General features: G+C 30.5%; 1 protein-coding gene across 1 annotated transcript in view; it reads left to right on the plus strand.

Annotated features, from left to right (window-relative positions):
- LOC129956437 (uncharacterized) overlaps positions 1–20,980 on the plus strand; it is a 141,933-nt gene that overhangs the window by 99,951 nt on the left and 21,002 nt on the right. The window lies entirely within an intron of this gene.

A 20,980-nucleotide genomic window follows, 5' to 3' on the forward strand; every position in this document is an offset into this window, starting at 1 on the left:
TGGTAAATTAATATATATTATAAATTTTTCAAAATTCATTATCATAGAAAAATTAATTATGTTTGAACATAAGTATCAAAATCAGTTGAATGCAAACTTTCATCGAAAAACTCTTCTGTACAATTATCCTTATCACTAAAATCACTTTCTGCTTCATTTAAAAGTGTCTGGAACACTGCTTCATAATAGGGTCAGTAAATTGGATGATATTTCGCCACCCAAGTTTTAGCGCCTTCTGCTAGCCTTGTTTATCACTAGAACACTAACAGGGAGATGTGGTCTCAGAGACCGCGCTCAAAGAAATAACTGAATTATTTTAAAAAGCCTCTGCTGAAATCGGTTGAAAAAATGCACGTGTATTGCAGGTCTCAAAACAGGAAGCTACAGGGTCAATCCATTCAATTGAGCTAAAAATAGATTAGGGGTGACATAAAATCCATCGCTAGCGGTCTCACAGATCGCACGTCCACAGTTAAGGGTTAATAATATAATATTTCTAGAGAACAAGCTAATCGTCAAAGACGGCTAGAAAAATATATTTTCCTCTCGAAGAATTTCAAAGAACGTGTGATTAATTACAGTCCTATTACCTCTGCCTTGAATGGAAACCGAATATTAAATATTCTATGTAAAGATGGCTCAACTTTGGCTTGTTTTTATTGCTCAAGGAAAAAGAAAAAGTGTTGTCATTTTTATATTAAACTATAGTGTAAGGAGTTCGTACTAAATTTCATCCAACAACCACGTTCTGCTTTTTAGTAATCGGATTCACACAGTCACGGATACAGAATTAAAAATACAGGCTTTTCTTTTTCCCTCAAATTCAAACGATATCTGACGCGCGAAGATTAACCAAAATCTCAAAGTAGAATTTTTCTGCGAATATTTTTATCTTTCATATCATACTTCGCGCAAGTGAAAGTAAAAAGTAGAATGGAATCAATTCATCAGAAATGATAAAAACAATTTCACGTGGGATTTAACAGCATATTTTCTGCTTTTATTTCTAGAGAAACGCAGTAGGCTCAAAAGTTAAATGGCGCCATACATTTCATGTTCTTCACGTGAACGTGATCTGATTTCATAAGATTAAATGTCCATTTAAATTTTATCAATTAGAAATGGCGTCATAATTTCAAAGATAATGTATTAATTATACATTCACAGTAGCATTTAATTGATTAAAATAATAGAATGCAAACAGTCCTCTATTATTAATAAAAAAATGTTCTGAAACGTTGGAAATTAGTCAAAATAAGAGCTAGAAATAGAAATTTCAGAAGACAAAAAAAAATGTATTTAGAAAATATTTCACTTTGTTTCAAATTTTAAAAAAATGGAAATACAATATCATAAAAATTGATTATTATGATGTAAAAAACATTCTCTTTTTTAGATATTTGATTAAGTTTTAGCACCAGAATACTTCTGCTCAGATGCTATGCTGTAAAAAACGCTATTAGCTCTTTGATAAAAGGAGTGTAAATATCGTCAGTCAAAAATTTTTCATTGCGTGTTTTTCTAGATAATATAATATTACAAAATAAAAAAAAATGTACTCTTTTTCTAAATTATTTTCTTTTTTGATCCCTGTAAAAATTGATATGTTTATTATTGCAAATAAGTACAAGAGTACCTATTCTATTTTTGTGGAATTTTTACATTGCTAAGATAAGGGCATCAACCCTATTGTCATCCTTTCGCGTGGAATGACGATAATTTATTTATTTTCAATTCTTATTTATGAACATTTCCTTATAAATTTTGTGAAATCTCCTTTAATTAGAAGAATGTTGTTTTGTTTTAAAATCGTCTGCTCTTTGTAACCAAAATAATATTGTATTTTCCAAATTAAATTAGCCGTGGTTATAATACGAACTTTTCTTAATACGAATAATAGGAAATCTATGACTTTTGAATAGGCGATTTTTTTTCTTAAATCAAAGAATTCTTTTCTATTTTCCTGTTCTCATGTACTTTAAATGTATTTCATATATTGAATTAAACTGAATAACAAATCGTTTTCATTATTCATTCACATACAGTTGCACGTTGCTGCGAAGAAAGTGAAAAAAAGGCCTAAAATATGTATAACATATTTTATTACTGTATTATTAATCTGTTGAATACACTTTTCTTTATTATTATTATGAAAACAAATTTCATGTTTTGTTGAATTGTTTTTAAAGGAATTAATTTAGACTTTCATTATTTTTTTAAATGAAAATTATTTTTGAAAATATCGATTGAAAATTGAATTGAATGATTCTGTTGAAACATGTGGGTAATATTTTCACCGATTTGCAAAGAAAGGATTGTAGAAATTCGTTGTCACATGATCGGTAGTTATTTTACAGATTAAAAATGCAAAACTAATTGAATATTTTTTCTTACTTTTCTTGTTGTTTGGATAAAATATTCTTTGAAAATATAAGTAAATATTTATTTGTATGCATGCATTTTTTTAATTGATGTTGTAAAAAAAGAATAATAAATTAATTCAATCAATAATTTCAAACATGTGAAAATATATTCACAAAGGAAGATTAGCGTTATATATTTGATAAAATCTGAGTATAAAAAAATCATTTAAATTTCTGTTGATTCAAACAGAAATGAAGCTGGAAAAAAAAAACCCTTTTTTTTTTTATCTTTTGTATATTTAATTTTGGTAATATTTATTTTTATTAATTTGAAACTTACTAATCAGATCATCAACGTCATTCGGCTTATAATATATCTATGCACTTTCTGAAATATTGCATTTATATTTTTGTAGATGTGTAGATTAATAATTCTTAAAGAAATGAATCATATATCCTTTTTTAATTGAATATAGATATTAGAGCAATAGATATTAACTCAATGCAATGCACTCATTTAAATACACGGCCAAAAATCATGTATTACAAGAAATGGCAACTATGATAATATATAGTATGGTACATCACCATTTTATTCTGAAATAATAACCAATAACAATGACAGGACCATTCAAAATGGGTTCTCAATGAATGGGAATTATAAAACTCAGATACAGTGTCATGTAGTAGGAGATAAAATCAGAGACAGAGAGAGAGATCTTCCAAAAAATTTTTAATATAATCTCGAATGAAAGTGTGATACACCCCTCATCTCGCATAAAATTTTGGACCTTGGGTATAATTGCGAATGCCTTGTGAAAAATATTGTTACGGATTTCCGGGTTCGCTTGTAGTGGGTGTGAGAACAATCAGCAGGCCTCAGTAGAGAAAAACGACGACGTTTATTCACACAAGTACGCAGACGAGACAAATTCAAAGACGACAACTATATACAGCCAAGAGTATACAGGACAGCACACAGCAGCACACTACAACAAACAGAAAGTAGCCCACAAGTAGTAATTCTGTAGTAACAACGACCACAGCATACAAAAAGGCCAGACAGAATCCAGCAGGAGAGGGGATCCTCGGAGCTTCGCTCTACGGTCTCTCCAGACGGCTGAAATTCCCCACTGCCTTCTCGCTTTAGCTGTATCAAACTGCCCACTCACTACCACACGACTGGCTACTCCACGCACAATAACTTGATTTTGCTTTCACAATAGACAACAAGACTCGGCACACAGTCCAATTCAACAATAGCTTGAGCTCCACACAACGCTGGCACTCCGCCGTTGCTTCTCTATCCTCTCGAAGACTCGTTACTTTTCTACGATTACTCTTTTGATCTGGTTCGTTGCAGTTTGAGACTACCGTCCTTTTATAATTCCCGGGATGTGGACCAAACCCTTCTTGGCCAATCAGGTGTATCTCATTTCCTATTGGATGGATCGTTAAAATTTTCGAAGTTTTCCCATTTTTTCGCCAAATGGTCGCCAACTTTGTCGCCAAGCGCTGGGATCGGTGGCTTGGCACCCGAGCAGCATCCAATACAGATGACTGTAAATCAGTCTTTCTGGTGATAGAACTAATCATGATGGGAAGCAACTTTTCAGGCTTGTAACAATATTTACGAGATATGGATCTCTGCTTGAATTTAGCTTTTCCAATGAATTTGCCGTAAGACCTTTGGCGATATTTTTTGGTGATTAATACCTGGCATGCGGTTAATAGTACCAGAAAATTTGTGTTTCATACACATTTTTTCTAACGATTGAAACCATAATTTCATACAGACTACAGCTATTTTATTTATTATAAACAAATTGGGATTTTCTTCCCCAAAACGTGCTCGTAAACGTAAATTTGATAAATATAAGAAAAAAATTATCCTAGAGGATACCTTCCATGGCACTGGCATGCAATAATTAAGAAATATTCATTTCTGGCATGAATTTAGCATTTTTTATTGAACCTACATTAGATGATGGCGAGTGTTTTGGCGACTAATCCTTGGAATGCAGTTAATAGCTCCGAAATTCGAATTTCTGTTTTAAATGCATTTTTTGCAGCCGATTGAAAATTTGATACAGAACTAGAATTGTAGTCCCAAAATCCCATACTATATTTGACATACTTAAGTCACTGCGATTTTTAGTTATCGTATTTACGTGCTTTAACTAAAAATTATACCAAAAAGACTGTCGACCTCTTGTTTTCAAAATTTGATATTTATCTACACTATAGATTTAAATCTCTATAATGAATTTTATTTATCTAACTCTTTTCTTTTTGTAGTTATCGCGTTACTTTATATTCGAACAGTCCGACAGACAAATTTCCTTTAGACAGAATTTTCTCATACTTTGATAACAATTTACAAATTAGGTGTACAGTCCACATACCAAATTTCATGAGTGTAGCTCAAGGCGGTTTTGAGTTATCTTTGTCACAGACAGATATTTTTTTAAAAATATGTTTTTCAGACTCGGAGAGGCGTAAAACTAGAATTCATAAAAATTAATTCAATAGTCAATTCTTGAAATTTAAAAATGAAAAATTATTTGCTTAAGCGATAAAAAGTATTAAATATATGTATAATGTGAAGCATTTACCACACACCATCTCACAACTATACATCATTACGAGGACTACAAAAATATGGCTTCCACAGAAATAATGATTCTAATTGAACAGAAAGAGACTCATTTTTCAGCTGGAATATTTCGCAAAATAATTGATCAAAAAGATTGTAAACGATATTTCAATGACTAACAAAATAATGAACTTATGATTGTTATGTACAAAAACTAATCCTTTTCGCTTGTTATCTTCAAATTTCACTTTTATACAATGGCTCAGACAATTGAGAGTACACCTTACTTTTACTTGATAAATCCGACTTTCAATATAAATAACACATTACCAGGAAGTTCAAACATGTTTTTATTTTTACACATGTCAAATGATAAAGAACAGAAAATAAAGAACAAATGGATGAAAAACTTCTAAACTGAAAAGTTTCAGAAACATTTGAAATATTTTTTTTAATTTAAATAAATTAACATAAAAATAAAAATAATTTTTTGTCTCAAAAAATTGAGAATACACCAATGAAATTTTTGTAATATATCGCATACAAAGAAGGTGTCAATATTTAGTTCCATGTCTTTCGGCTTCTATAATAGCCTTTAAACGTCGTGGTACCTATTCGACAAATTTTTGTTTGCATCAGAAGATATTTTACTCCGTTCTTCTTGCAACACTTGTTTTAAAAGGATTTGGTTCCTAATTTTGTGTTTTTAAACCACTATTTCGGGGGTGGCCCACATATTTTCAATCACATTGATGTCAGGGAACTGTGGTGGTGTGTGTAACTGCTGTTTACAGTGAAAAAGGCGCCACATTTTGCCGTTACGGGCCATGTGTTTGGGGTTGTTGTCCTTCTGGAAAATGAAATTTTCATCTAAACCCAAATTTTTAACTTTCCTTTAGATTTTTAGAAAGTATATCTAAGTAAACAATATGGTTCATAATGCCATCTATAAAAACTAAATTTCCTACCGCGGATGAAGCCATACAACCCCAAACCATGACGGAGTCATCACCATGTTTAACTGTAGAATGTAAATTTGATGGATCCAAAGCGGTAGTGATCTTTCTTCATGCAGTGCGACGGCTGTCACTGCCAAAAATGTTGAATTTACTTTCATCACTAAATATAACTTTCTTCCAAAAGTGATTGGTCTTCAATGGATGAATTTTTGAGACTTCAAATGCTTTTTCTGATTTTGCAAGCTGATGAACGGTTTCTCTCCAACAGTTCGACTTTTATGTCCAGCTTGTTTATTTACTTTCGCACGGTTTCAACACTTACACTTCTGCCTATGATTTGAGAAATTTCTGCAGCAAGTTGGATGATCCAAATAGTAGCAATGTAAATGAAAGTGCTAAAATTTGGGTTTAGATGGAAATTTCATTTTTCCGCAGGACGATGACCGCAAACTCACGGCCCGTAACGCCAAAATATGGTGTCTCTTTCATTGTAAACAGCAGTTACACACACCACTACGGTCCCCCGACATCAATGTCATTCAAAATCTGTTGGCCACACTTGAAACAGCGGTCCAGAAAAACAAAACCCATTTAAAACAAGTGTTGTAAGAAGAATGGAGTAAAATATCTTTAGATACAACCAGAAATGGGTCAAATCAACACCACGAAGTCTAGAGGCCATTATAAAAGCCAAAGGACGTGTAACTAAACATTGACTTTTTGTTTATGTGCAAGATATTACAAAAATTTCATTGGTGTATTTTCAATTTTTTGAGACAAAAATCTGTTTTCATTACTGGGCTGCTAACCACAAGGTCCCAGGTTCTATCTTTAGCACATCACTTACCGCTTCATATATTTATTTAAAATGCTTCTCAAACTTTTCAATTTGGAAGCTTTTCGTTGTTTATTATTTTAAATTAAACCCTTTGTTATGTGTAAATAAAAACCTGTTTGCACTTCTCGGTAATGTGTTATTTGTATTGAAAGTCTGATTTATCAAGTAAATTAAGATGAACTCTCAATTGTTTGAGCCACTGTATATGCGAATCATGAAATAAAAAAACTGTCTGATAAAAATTATCAAAACATACTTCTTGCTTTTCATGAAAACAGTATAATTTAACCGCTTTATTTAAATTAATTATTAAAAATTATTTCATTAAATTATTAAAATGTATTTAAATTATTAAATTTAGCTTACATTTAAAGTTGCTTTCTATAGCAGATCTTTCAAAAGCAAAATTTTATAGCAGATCCATTAAGGATCTCAATATGCTGAAATCGCTAAAATTGAAGCAATCTTGAAAAACAAACAAAAAAAACATCTTTACATTTTATATGAAATTTTACCAAACTAAATCGTAATTGTTGTGAATCCTAAAAATTTACTAAAAGAGTTACTTTTGCGAATAAAATAATATAAAAATATCTTTATCACATTATTTCATAGTTTAATGAGAAGTTCTGAACAATTTATCCTTTCATACAACAAAAATCATTCATCATTATCTTTACAATGTTTAATTTACAACAAGTATGGTAAAAGCAGACTCGCATATTTATCAGGCACGCTTTTCAGTATACGCACCAATATTAGGTAGAAACAAGGTCAATACAAAATGGCTTTGAGCTGTGTTATAAAAATGCACCATTTTTTTTTTTTTTTTTTTTTTTGAGGAAGAACGTCTTTATAATAACTAAAAGAATAAAAGCTACTATCACCCATTTTATAAAACCTCCGACCTTCCGATTCCGGTTAAAATAAGAAAATAAATGTTAAAAATGGAATGTATCAGCGAAGGACACGTAACACAACTCAAGTTCTTTTTTAAGAAAAAATAATTTATCTTCTTCAGAGTATTGCCACTCGTGACAGATAAAAAGCTGATTAATAGTTAGTCTTGCCTGAAAACGATCTTCAGTTTTCCTACTGCGATTCTTGGAACAAACGATTTTGATGAAAACAAAAGCGGAAGTAAATCAACAATAGATAAAATTTCTTTCGCCAAGTGTGATTATTTTTAAATATTCTTTTTCAAGGTCAATTCCAGAAGCAAGAACAAGTTTCCTTTTTTGATGTAACAGTTCTTCCACCTGAAATGAGGCTTTAATATTCTTTCCAATCTGAGTGAAAGAAAGAATAATGTTTTAGAACAAGTTTAGACTTAATAAGGCAGATGTCATTAACGTTTTAGAATGGAAATTAATATTTGTTCGAGCATTTCATAATATTATCTGATGTATGGCAATAGGAAGTATATAAAGTTGTCTCTCTTTCAATTACTTTAATGCAATCTTTCATAAAAAGCTGAAAGCCATACACTTTGAAAAAAATTTAATATTTGTTACATTCATTGAAATCAATACATTTATTATTTTCATTTTTAAATTACAAATTGCAATCATGAGAATTAATTGTGAATAATCAATGTAAAATATTAGTTATTTCTGGAAATTTCTAATTTCTTAATATTCTTTTCTATCATTATCAATAGCCGTGTGCTTTTTACATTAATTTTCATAAGCAGTGGCAACGAGTTCTCGAGATAGAGAATTGAAAAGATATCGAAAAGATGGGTATATTGTGACTTTATTTCTTGAGAGCAGTATTCGATTTTTTACTCTCTCGTATAATATAGAGAAAGTATAGTAATTGCCGAAAAATTCGAACTTGATATATTGACAAATATTTACGCATTAGACCTCCTTGATTTCGAAAAACACATTTTTTGAAAATGTTCGTCTGTCTGTCTGTGACAAAGATAATTCGAAATCTTTTTGAGAGAGCCAAATTCCAATCTTCTTTCAGATAGAACGTTGGAATTTGGCATACTGCCTTTACAACAAATTTGCAGATTTCTGTCAAGTTTTGAATTAAATGTGTTCAAAAGAAGCTCGTCTGTCCGGCTGTCCGAAGGTAAATTAACACTATAACTTCAAAACAAAGAGAGCTAAATATATAAGATTCGGTACACTGATTTAACATCTTTAATGTAAACACATGTCAAATTTTGAGCCAAATCCAGCAAGAGCTTGACTGTCTATCGGTCTGTACTTTCAGAAACAAGTAAACGTGATAATTCAAAAACGCAATGCTTTAAATTTGCCAAATTTGGTAATGTAATTTCTGGCTACAAATGCAGTTTTGTGTCAAATTATTGTTTTAATTGGTTGAGAAAACATATCTAAATTACAATTTTGATTTTTGGATACTATTAACGCATGCTTGGCATTAATCGCCAAATAACTCGCCAAGGACGAAACGATAGATTCAGAAAAAAAGGTTAAATCCAAGCCAAAAGTTAATATTCCATAACTATTGTACGTTAGTGCCATGCAAGGCGTTCTGTGGTACGCCAACTTTATTAGAGAAATGTGAGAAAGTCGTGGAGAAACCCCTCCCACTAGTTAAAACACTTTTTATCTCCTTTTGTTGCTATTTAAGAAATATTAATCAAGCAGATAACGCAATTACGATCAGGCAGATTGCCGCATCCAAAATCTTATTTTTTTCACCTCTTTGATTGCAGTTTTTACTATATCTTTGATTCGCAGGGAATATTAACTGTGTTAATTTCAATTAAATCGCTTAATGGATGAATTATTGTTCATGATTTCCTCAACAAACTCTCACTTTTAAGCATCAAATTGTGACAGGCATTTACAGCCAAGAAAATTCAATAGCTTGGTAACTATTTATTTTTTTGTGTACACGAACTTTTTTAGCAGAGACATTTGTAACTTATGCCATTAACGTTTATTGGTATGTGGGTAAAATAGATCAAACTGAACGTTGTCTCCTGCGATAATCTATTTTCACTTTCTTATTCTCTTAAAAACAACGTAGATAACAAACTTTTCCTTCACTTTTTAATACTGGAATAAAATCCCGTCATTATATACTTGATAAAACATTGAAAAGTGTTTAAATTTTATTTCTACAATAAAATCCATTTTTGAAAATTATGTAAAAAATACGCTTTTAAAAGTTTTCAACATACGAAGGAGAGAGGATGGGTATTCAGAACAATTAAAATTGCGTCATTGAAAAAATATAAAATTTGATTTTTAAATGATAGAAAAGTTCTTTTTGTGCAATAATATTTTATAACGTTTTGCCTATAAACACCAAAATGACGCCTAATTTTTAATTAATTAAAACCCAAAATAATTTTTTTAAAAAACGTTACAAGGTGCTTTTCTTTATCCACCAAAATAACATATGGGCCAAATTTAGTAGTTCTAAATTAAATTATCTGGCCTATAGAAAGCCAACACACACATATACTTGCTGCATTGTAAAGATCGTCGCGTTTGAAACTGTCGTCATCGTTTAATAAATCAGCGACATTTGTCTTCTTAAAACTTTCTTGCATACTCTCTAATAAAAGTTTTATCCAAGAGAAGCCTTGTATGGCATGAATATAGCATTTTCACTGAATCTATCATGCCATCCTTGGTGAATTATTTGGCGATTAATCCCTGGTATGCGGTTTAGTGGTATCTGAAAATCGAATTTGGGTTTCAGACACGTTTTTCCCAAACAACAATTTGACACAATAAGGCACGCTTAGTCAAAAAGTTTCATACCAAATTTCATATATTTAAGTTATTTCGTTTTCGAATTATGCCGCTTACATACTTAAGAATGTACAAACCGACAGATTCAACCTACAGCTGGATTTATATCAAAGTTTTACAGGTGTATATACTATAGATATTAAATCTGTGTACCGAATTTTATCTTTCAAACTCTCTTCGTTTTATAGATATCGTATGAACTTATATTCGAACAGACTAACACCTGAACGTATTTGTTTTTTGAGTGCATTAACATGTAAGGAACACAAAAGAATTGTGGTGTTGATTATTTTTGACCTTCTAAAATTCACTGGATGATTAATTCTATTGAAAATACTTTATTCATTTCAATAGAAATCAAAGTAATATTTTAATTTCTTTTGAAAAAATTAGTGTTATTTATTCCATAAAAATGTGAGAACCATTCACTTGGGTTTCTGCCAGATTATCCTAGACTCTGCGTTTTAATTTAAGTCACGGAAATGATCTACCCAAAAATGTCTCTCATATTCTCGAATAAAACTGAATTTGTATTGATATGTACTTTTTCCCAGCTGATTGAAGCCAAAATTTCACACAGAACTATAATTGCAGTCACAAAATCGCATATTAAATTTAATATATTTCATTCATTGAGCTTTTGAATTATTGCCTTTACATAATTATGAAAGCACAGATCGACAAATGCCCAACCTGTTGTTGAATTTGGTTCAAAACTTGATAGATATATATACTATAGATTTTATATCTGAGTGCCGAATTTTATCCATCTAGCTTTCTATGTTTTGTAGTTATCGCATTAACTTATATCGAATAGACGGACAGACAAATTTTCCCTGAATAGGTTTTACTCAAAATTTGAAAGAAATCTACAAACTTAATGTAAATATCATACACCAAGCTGCCTAGCACAAAGCGTCAGCTCAACGCGTTTTTGATTCATCTTTTGTTACAGACAGACAGACATTTTTATTTTTTCTTAACTCAGGGTGGTCTAAAACGTGGAGATTCGTCAAAATCTCGAGTTCGAATTGTTTGACGTTTGCTATAATTTCTCTATTCTTATCACGATTTTTGCACAAACTTATCTTTTCCTGATCGTGTGCGCATAATATAACTTCCTGATACATCTGGCCTTGTATTGGAAGATTCTCTTCCAAACCAAGCTTCATCCATACATACAGATTTTGAAAAATTAAATCTCGAAAATCTAATTCAGAACAGTCGTGGCATAATAATATTTTATTCTTGAATCGTGAGGAGATTTATCAAAATCTCGAGTTTGACGATTGTTATACTTTCTCTATACTACGTACTATACGAGGAATTTAATAAAAATGCAAAGAATTGTTTTGTGTTTCAGCTGTTAACCATGACAACAATGTTAAGAGGTATCACATGACTGAATTATTCTCCAATCTGAGCAAATTCTTTAACCATTTCTGCACATGTATTTAAAATATATTCCACATTTAAAAAAAGTATTTAATTGATTAAGTTAATTTAAGTTTTTCATTTTTTTTAGTAATGTTAAAAGTTTATTTCCATTTTCCACTTATTCTATTAATATGAAGCAATTTAATATCATATTTATACATTCAATATCGAAACGAATTAATTTAGCCGAAAATAGAATTGTTCAGTTTAAAAAAAAAAATATTTTATTTCTTGAGAAAGTGTCGGTTTTTTTCCTCTTTCTTTATTTTAAGATAAAGAAAAATATTTTTTAACTTATCGAATAAAATAAACAAGAATATTTGCAAATGAAAAAAATGAATAATTAAAAAATAAAATTCAAATATCTAATAATTCAATCCTATTTTTGATTTTAAAAATATTAAGAGAAAAATTTCAGCATTAAATATTCCAGAATACTTAACACAGGTGGTTGGAATTTCAGTATATTTGTGATTATTTTTTAATATTTAAAATAAAAAAATAAAAGTTTTAGGGCGCTTTTAACTGTGATAAAAATTGTAGAAAATACTTGCAATAAAAATTTAAGCTGTCAAAACATAAATCTTAAAACCTTCCGTCGCTGATATAAATATTCTTTTAAATTGAAATTGTAACAATATCCGTTGTAAACTCTGAATGAACATTCAAGGACTTTCTTTTAATTTTAGTAATCATTGTGGATAAATTTCACTATCGTATTTTTATTAATAACGAAGGTTTTTATGATTTTTGTTTTGACTTGCAGAATTTTGATTAAAAATGTATTACACTGCGTAAAAAAAGTAGAAGGACACTTGATTTTGTAACAATAACCGAAAAATATTTTATTTTTACTAAACTTTTTTTATAAGAAACATTTAAAAAATATTTCAAAAATACAATTTTAACATCAGAATTATGATGTTCAAACATAAAATATTAATGGCAACAAAAATAGTTTCTCTTTTTTGAAACTTTGTAAAAAAAGTAGAAGGACAGCATTATAATGAATGAAAAAATAGTGACTTTAATAAGGAATGGTCCTCCCATTGGCCTTTATAACTTCAAATATTCTATTTGGAAGTGAATTGTATAGAATTTGAATTTCAGTTTGACAAAAATTGTCCCACGAGTCATTCAATGCTTCTCGAAGCTGAGTTTGGGAATCAAATTGCCTTCCATCAGCATAAACTCGACGAACTAGCATTGCCCAGATGTTTTCCACTATATTAAGGTCAGGACTTTTGGCTGGCCACGGTAAAACATCCACATTATTTGTTAGGAACCAATCTTTGACTCCAGTCGCGGTGTGAATGGAAGCTCCGTCTTGCTGAAACTTCCACTCTTCACCCCTCATGTCAGAGGCATAAGGAAGAAGCTCGGAATTTAGCACTTGAATGTAGTCTGTATGTTTTTGCCTACCATTTAAGAAAACCAGACTTGTCCTTCCTCCGTATCCAACAGCCAACCAAACCATTAAACTCCCTCCTCCCATTTGTCGTGTTGAATAGTATTCGCCTTCAGTCCCCAGACAATGCCAGTAGTGCTGATATCCGTCTGGACCGTCTAAGTTAAATTTCTTTTCATCGGAAAATATCACAGAAGTCCATTCTGTAGTCCAGGACATGTGCTCCTTAGCCCACGCTAAACGGTTATCAATGTGAACTTGTTTCCACTTAGGATGATGTTTCCGTTTTTTGAAAATGAATTTTTTAGATCTTTTAATATAGTTGTAAACTGTTTATTTCGTCACATGATTAAGTCCTGCTTGATTTCTTGCCTTTGAAACACTTCCTTTGTTCTTCTTCAGCACACGAGCAAGTTTTCTTTCATCACGTGGTATTAACTTCTTCGGTCTACCAGTCTTCTTTTTATTTCCAATTTTATAAGGATTTCTGATAAAGTTTGAAACTGTATTGGGACTCACCTGCAACAATCGAGCAATCTCTCTGACACCTTTACCATCATTTTGATATGCGGAAATTTGCCGTTTTTGCAATACGGTCAAAGGTATTCCTTTAGGCATTTCTGAGAACGGAGAAACAACGTAACTTTTAAACAAAATAGATTATTTTGGCAGAAAAGGACAAACAAAGTACAAAATCACTATTTAAATAAAGAACAACTCACTAAATTAAATATATTAGCAAGTGTCCTTCTACTTTTTTTACGCATCGGAAATTATATATACTAATTTACTTAATAATATTAGTGGTAGATGTTTAATTTTTGCCTAAAATGAAAACAAGGGTCATTAAACTAAATCTGCATAAATATCTGGTAGTTAGGAGAAAATAAGAGATATTAATTGGCAAAAAGACACTGTCCTTCTACTTTTTTACGCAGTGTATATATATTTTAGTACAGTCACAAATGCATATTTTTAAAGGTGTTTTTAATTTTTAATAGTTCCTATTTTTCAACTTCTAATACATTTCTATAATTTATTATAATTATTAAATATCGCCTTATTAATTTCACTCAAATTTATTTCTTTTTCTTTCAAAACAGTCCATCTGATACTGAATCATAACTAAATAAAATAAATCGATTCATTCATAATTAAATTCTATTAAACATTAAATATCGCAGTTTCATCGGAAACATATAATTTTACAGAATTTCAGAATTCTAGAATGTCATAAAGTGAATGAAAATTCGATAATCATATTCCATTTTCAAGAACATAAATTAAATAAAAACAACAAGTCAAATTAAATAAAGATCCCTAAAAGTCCGTAGAGAATTTTAGAATTCCACATAGAACAACAAGACAATTTCTTTTATTAATGGTCACATTTTTCCGTTCTAAAAATAGAGATCCCAGGTGAAGTGTTTCATGCAAGTTTTTATTCCCCACAAAGTTGGATCATTCTAAGAAATATAATATCTAAAAAAGAGCCTATTTTGTATTACCTGCTCTCTCTCTCTTTTTATTTATTTTTTCATCTTCATTGCATTCGATGGTCGTATGGCGGCAAGGTGTATTTCGTCCTTTATGATGTTTCTATTCCCTTGAAATTTGAAAAGCCAAAGAAATGTCTTCTCCGCTCATCTCTCGAGCCATCGGGGACAGTTTTCGCTTACAAGGTTATAAATGCCCATGATTTTATTTAATTGACTAAGTGAAGACACAATTCTGCTCGGAGTTTTCCCATGACTCTAAGACAGATATTGGAGCATTTCTTCTCTTTGGAGACCCTATAAATGAACTGTGCTCTTGGAATAATGATTACAAGATACTACCCTCAAATGAAGCTATATATATATATATATATATATATATATAACATTATCGTACAATTTTTTTTCCACTTTTAGTATTTTTTTTTCATATTTATATATAAATATGTATATAATGCTTTTGCTGTTTTGCGGCTATATCTTCCTAAAATATTTTCTCGAATGGAATCAATTGTGCACTATCTTAAAATAAGCAAAATTAACTTTTTAATGACTTCAATGTTTATGTCATTATCGTACAATTTTCTCCACTTTTATTTATTTTTTTATTTTTATTTTATTTATTTATTTTACTTGTTGTTTTTATTTTATTTATTTATTTTATTTTTTTATTTTTATTTTATTTATTTATTTTACTTGTTGTTTTTATTTTATTTATTTATTTTATTTTTTTATTTATATTTCATTTTTTGTTTTGTTTAATTTTGTTTTGTTTTTTAATTTTTATTTCCTCTTTTTGTTTTATTTTATTTTTATTTCATTTTTTGTTTTGTTTTATTTTATTTTTCATTCATTCATTTTTTAAACCTTTTTATATACAAAAAATAGATGAAATATTGCAACCGACATAAAATGTGAACACGAGATTTTGATGAATCTTTACGTTTTAGAGTACCCTGAGTTCGAAAAACACATTTTTGGAAAATATATGTCTGTCTGTAAATGTAGAATTTTACAGTTATTGAAAATATGAAAATCATACGACAGTTTAATTAATAAGGTGTTTAAGGTAACATTAATTGATCTATAGAATATATTTTAAATATATGTGCAAAAATAGTTAAAAAATGTGCCCCAGATAGAGGCACAATTCAATCATGTGATTTCTCTTAACTTTGTCTTTATGGTAAAGCAACTGAAACACAAAACAATTCTTTGCACTTTTTTACTTTCTGAAATACGTAGTATAGAGAAAGTATAGCACTCGTCAAAAAATTGGAATTCGAGATTTCGACGAATCTCCACATTTTAGACCTCCATGAGCTCTAAAAACACATATTTGGAAAATGTCCGTCTGTCTGTCGATGACAAAGATAAATCAAAAATGCTTTTAATAAATGAAATTTGGTGTACAATCTTTACACCACATTTGCAGATTTCTGTCGAATTTTGTGCAAAATCCGCTCAGAGGAAGTCTATATGGTATTTTTTTACTTTTTGATTGTATAAGGGAAGTCCTGAAATCATAAAAAATATTCAAATAAAAGATTTTGACGAATTTCCGCGTTTCAGACTCCCCCTGGATTCGAAAAACGCATTTTTGGCATTATACTTCTCAGTGAACACACGTTAACTCAAATACGCTTTCAGCTACACAGATGAAATTTGTTATAAAATGACTACCATAATTGCAGATGGCTGTCGAATTTCGAATGAAATCCATTCACAGGGATTCATTCTGTCTGTCTGTTTGTTCGAGTACAAGCGAACTCGTTAACTACAAAACACAAAAAACTAGATAGATAAAATTTGGTACATGAGTTTGACATCTAAAATACAGATTCTTACAAATTTTGAATTAAATTCGTCAAATGGCTGACAGTCTGTACTTTCTTGTATCTACAATTGTACTTTTGTACCAAATTTAGGTATTATTCGGCCTAAATATATATATATATATATATATATATATATATATATATATATATATATGCTGATATTGGCTCTGAATATATATTGTAATGTCTTGATCTAGACTGATCAAATAAGGAAGCAGAATTTCCAGACAATTCTTTATTTTACAGCCCTATATATACAAAAGAACAACTTGTTCTAATCTTGGTTAAATAAATAGTTATTTACACCTGTAGTAGGAGATACAACAGTCAAAGTGGAAGGCTCTCTTGAAACTCAGTTGGTTCTCGGACTCCGAACTCGTGGGCGTAGTCCAACAGTCTCCTGCCATTCGTTTCTTCTCTTCTCCCTAGAAAAAAATATCTGCACTTTATTTCGGCGACAATCTTCGCCTCTTAATTTACATTGGTCGTTTGAGTTCTCTTTTGGCCAATCGGGGTTCAGCAGTATGCTCCCTCAGCGGCACTAGTGGGTCGTGGGAAGGTCCATTTAATGATGCACATAACTGACTATACTGACTGATGCACATACTGAATTTCATAACTGACTATTCTGGAACACGGAACTATCAAAGTCCTTTCACAATGAGAAACATTTAGCATCCAGATGTTTGAACACCCCTTTCTCTTTGAAGGTACTATCAATACCTCTTGGACGAGGAATTCCACATGCGGTCTTTCACTGTAGTCGCTAAGGAACAGATGCGAGACCACCCAGGTGAAAAGATCCACCATCTATCTCGAGCAGTTTAGTAAGTAACAGCGACGACACAGCTGGCTGTAAATGTCTTATCAGTACTTGGAAACGGGAAATGTTACAATATATTCTTGCTATGGATTCAGAAAAAATTCAATATTTATATCAAAGATCTGAATTTCATAGCTATCGTTCTCCAATGCCATGCAAAGTATACGTGGCCTTATTTTTGGTCCCCCATTTTATACCGAGGATACGATCTTTAATGTAGAATACGCGAGGAAGATTCGAGGGGAATCCTCCTGCTCGTTTACTTTAATCTTTAACAATCTTTTTATTATTAATATGAGGAAACGCAGGCTCCTTTCAATATTGTATCAAATTATTCTATCACCTGCTTTTACTAAATTGGAGATTTAAGATAAGAAATAGTTTCTTTGGCATTAACTCTGAAGTATTTTCACTTCCGTTTTTATTTCGTATTATATATATATATATTTTTTATATAGCATGCAAATTAACTTGTAGTAGACTGATCCGATTACTTAATATTTTCCAATTTTATCAAATAACAATGTAAAACCTTTTAATAATACATTTCGTATTACTCATTTAATAGTTACTACTGTCATTGCTTCCTGCGAACAAGCTGGTCGCCAAAGGAAGCTAGTAAGAACAAGTATAGCAATCGTCAAAAAATTCAAACTCGAGCTTCTGAAGAATCTCCACATTTCAGATCTCCCTATGTTCGAAAAACATATTTTTAGAAACTGTCTGTCTGTAATGAAGATAACTCTTAAATACTTTGAGCTAGATGGCTGAAATTTAATATACGGTCTTTACACCGAATTTGCATATTTCTATCAAATTTTGAGTGAAATCTGTTGTGAGTAAGTCCGTCTCTCCGGCTCTCAAAGCATAAGCTAACACGACAACTACAAAACAAAGAGAGCTAAGTAAATAAGATTCGGTGCACAAATTTAACACCTATAATGTAGACACCTGTCCAATTTGAACCAAAGCCGACAACGGGCTGACTGTCTGTCGGTCTGTACTTTCAGAAAAATATAAGCGCGATAATCTGAAAACACAATGACTTAAATATATCAAATTAGGTATGAAATTTTGGGACTACAAGTGCAGATTTATATCAAATCTTTGTTTCAATTGATTGAAAAAATCGTGGTCTAAAATTCGTTTTTCGGATAATATTAACCGCATGCTATAAATTAATCGTCAAAAAAATTGCAAAGAATGATTCAGTAGATTCAGTACAGCTAAGTTCGCGCCAAAATTGAATATTTCATAATTATTGTACACCAATGGATGCAAGGCGGTCTCTGGCGTGACAAAATTATTAGAGGGTATGCGAGAAAGTTTTGCGGAGACCATTCCCGCTGGTATAATATATATAATTAACTACGTTTGTCGAGCACTTGCCTGGTCGAGAATGACGTTTTCAGTTTTAAATAAATATATTATTTCCCTATAAAAAATATGTCACTGTACATCTGTATCATAATTAAAGCAATATCTCAAAATCCATATCAATACTAATACAACTCACTTAATAGTAGCAGAAATTTTGATTAAAGTCGTAAAATTTATAATAATATGGATATATAGTTATAATTATTATACCATTGTTTTAATTTAAGAAAGCATTAACCCTTTAAAAGGCATTAAAAGCATTAACCCTTTTTATATCTATATAATTTGCGAGGCGAATCAAAAAAGTGGAAGTACTAATACCTCAGAAGTTAAATCGCACATCTATGTTTTAACACTTTAAAGGGCCATTATTTTCTAGTCATATTATGTTAAAATATTTTTAGACTTGAAATTAGAATAAGAAAAGGGATTCATTTAGCTTATGAGATAAATTTAATTTGATTAATGAATTAATTTGGTCCATTAATAATTAAGTAACAAATCAAGACACATCATTTTGTGTGAGATAAAGAACTGAAGCATCTAAGTTTCTGTCTTTCTAAAAAAGTTTGTCAGAACTTGTGCCAACCTTCATCATTTCATACAAAGATTGATAAATTGGGTGGGAAGCAAAGTTCCCACGCCATAGAAAGGGTTAAAACACTCATTTAGGGACATCTAGCCCTAATGCTTAGAGCAAAATTCGAATTCGAATTTCATTTACTGCTGAGAAATCCCCGAATCAGCGTGAACATTTCCGTTTTGTTAACGCGCCTGAGTCAAGTACTGACCACATGAGAGAAAGACGTGACTTCCATCTGTATAATGCACGTTCTCCAGAACTGGTTTACACCTTCATCGTCCGGCAAATGTCTGTCGTTCAACACTTATTTTTTTTTTTTTTTTTTTTTTTTTGAAGTATGCTGAGCTAAATTGTTTTCTCTGTGCCTGTCTAGTATTTAAACAGGTCAATGGGTTCAATATTCGAAGCACAATTTCTTATGGCATTGATTAGAACATCTTATCTAATAAATTAATAATTAATTATTAGACAAGAATAGAGTTATAAGAAAACATTGACGGACATATACTAGTTGGAATTCCAAGCGATGCTAAGTGACTGCTTTCCTCTTCAGAATTTCGATTGAAATTTATTTATGCGTAAAAGTATAATATGAAAATAATGAAAAATATTTGACGAAATGCCAAGGGGAACAAAAACGGTGGTTATAATCAACGATTTGGATAATTTAAATGTTAAGAATTATTAATATTAATTGGAATTAATTCATTATTAACTGTAATTTTTTCACAAATTGACATTTGATTGGATATCCTCTTTCTCTTATCTTTTTTCGGAAAAAAAAGAAAGAAAAAAAAAGTAAGGTATAAATCCTAATTAAAATAGCGTGATAAAAGAAGAAGAATAGCAGAAAAATTAAATCCTCATAAAATTCATAAGAACATCCATCATAAAATTCGAAAGAACAAATTTAATTAGATTAATCGACCTGTCAAAAACATGAATTTATGCCTTTAAATCAAACTTCTTTTAATTCTTAACTTAATTGTAAACACGAACAACGTCTTAGTTGTAAATATTTTCTGTTTATTTTTCATCAGTTCTGATACATTCTTCAAATTCAAGTTTTTGAAAAATATTTGAAATCTATGCGCCAGCTCGATAATCGCATTTTGATTTTTGATTTTTAAATTTACGAAGGGAGAATACATTCCATCAAAATCCTATTCCTTTTCTTTTATAGGGAAACACGATCCTTAAAAGCTATTTAAAAATTCCAAGTATTTTCTTCTTTAACGCGTTTTAACATAGACCTACATAAACAGGTTTTTCTAACCTTTTTTTTTTTTTTTTTTTTCTTTCAACGTGCTATTATTATCTTTATTCAATATTTTTATTCTCAGAAAGTGAAAAAACAACTATAAATAATCGAAATCATTACATTGTTATCAATTTTCAAATTATCTTAAATAAATTCAGAAGCAAAGTTCGTCAAATTAGCATTCGCCGATAAAGCCTCACCTGGGGAAGTTTCTGCATTGTTTCACAATCTCTCAACGTAACTGCAATCGGA

Source organism: Argiope bruennichi, chromosome 11 (assembly GCF_947563725.1).
Source record: "Argiope bruennichi chromosome 11, qqArgBrue1.1, whole genome shotgun sequence".
NCBI lineage: Eukaryota > Metazoa > Arthropoda > Arachnida > Araneae > Araneidae > Argiope > Argiope bruennichi.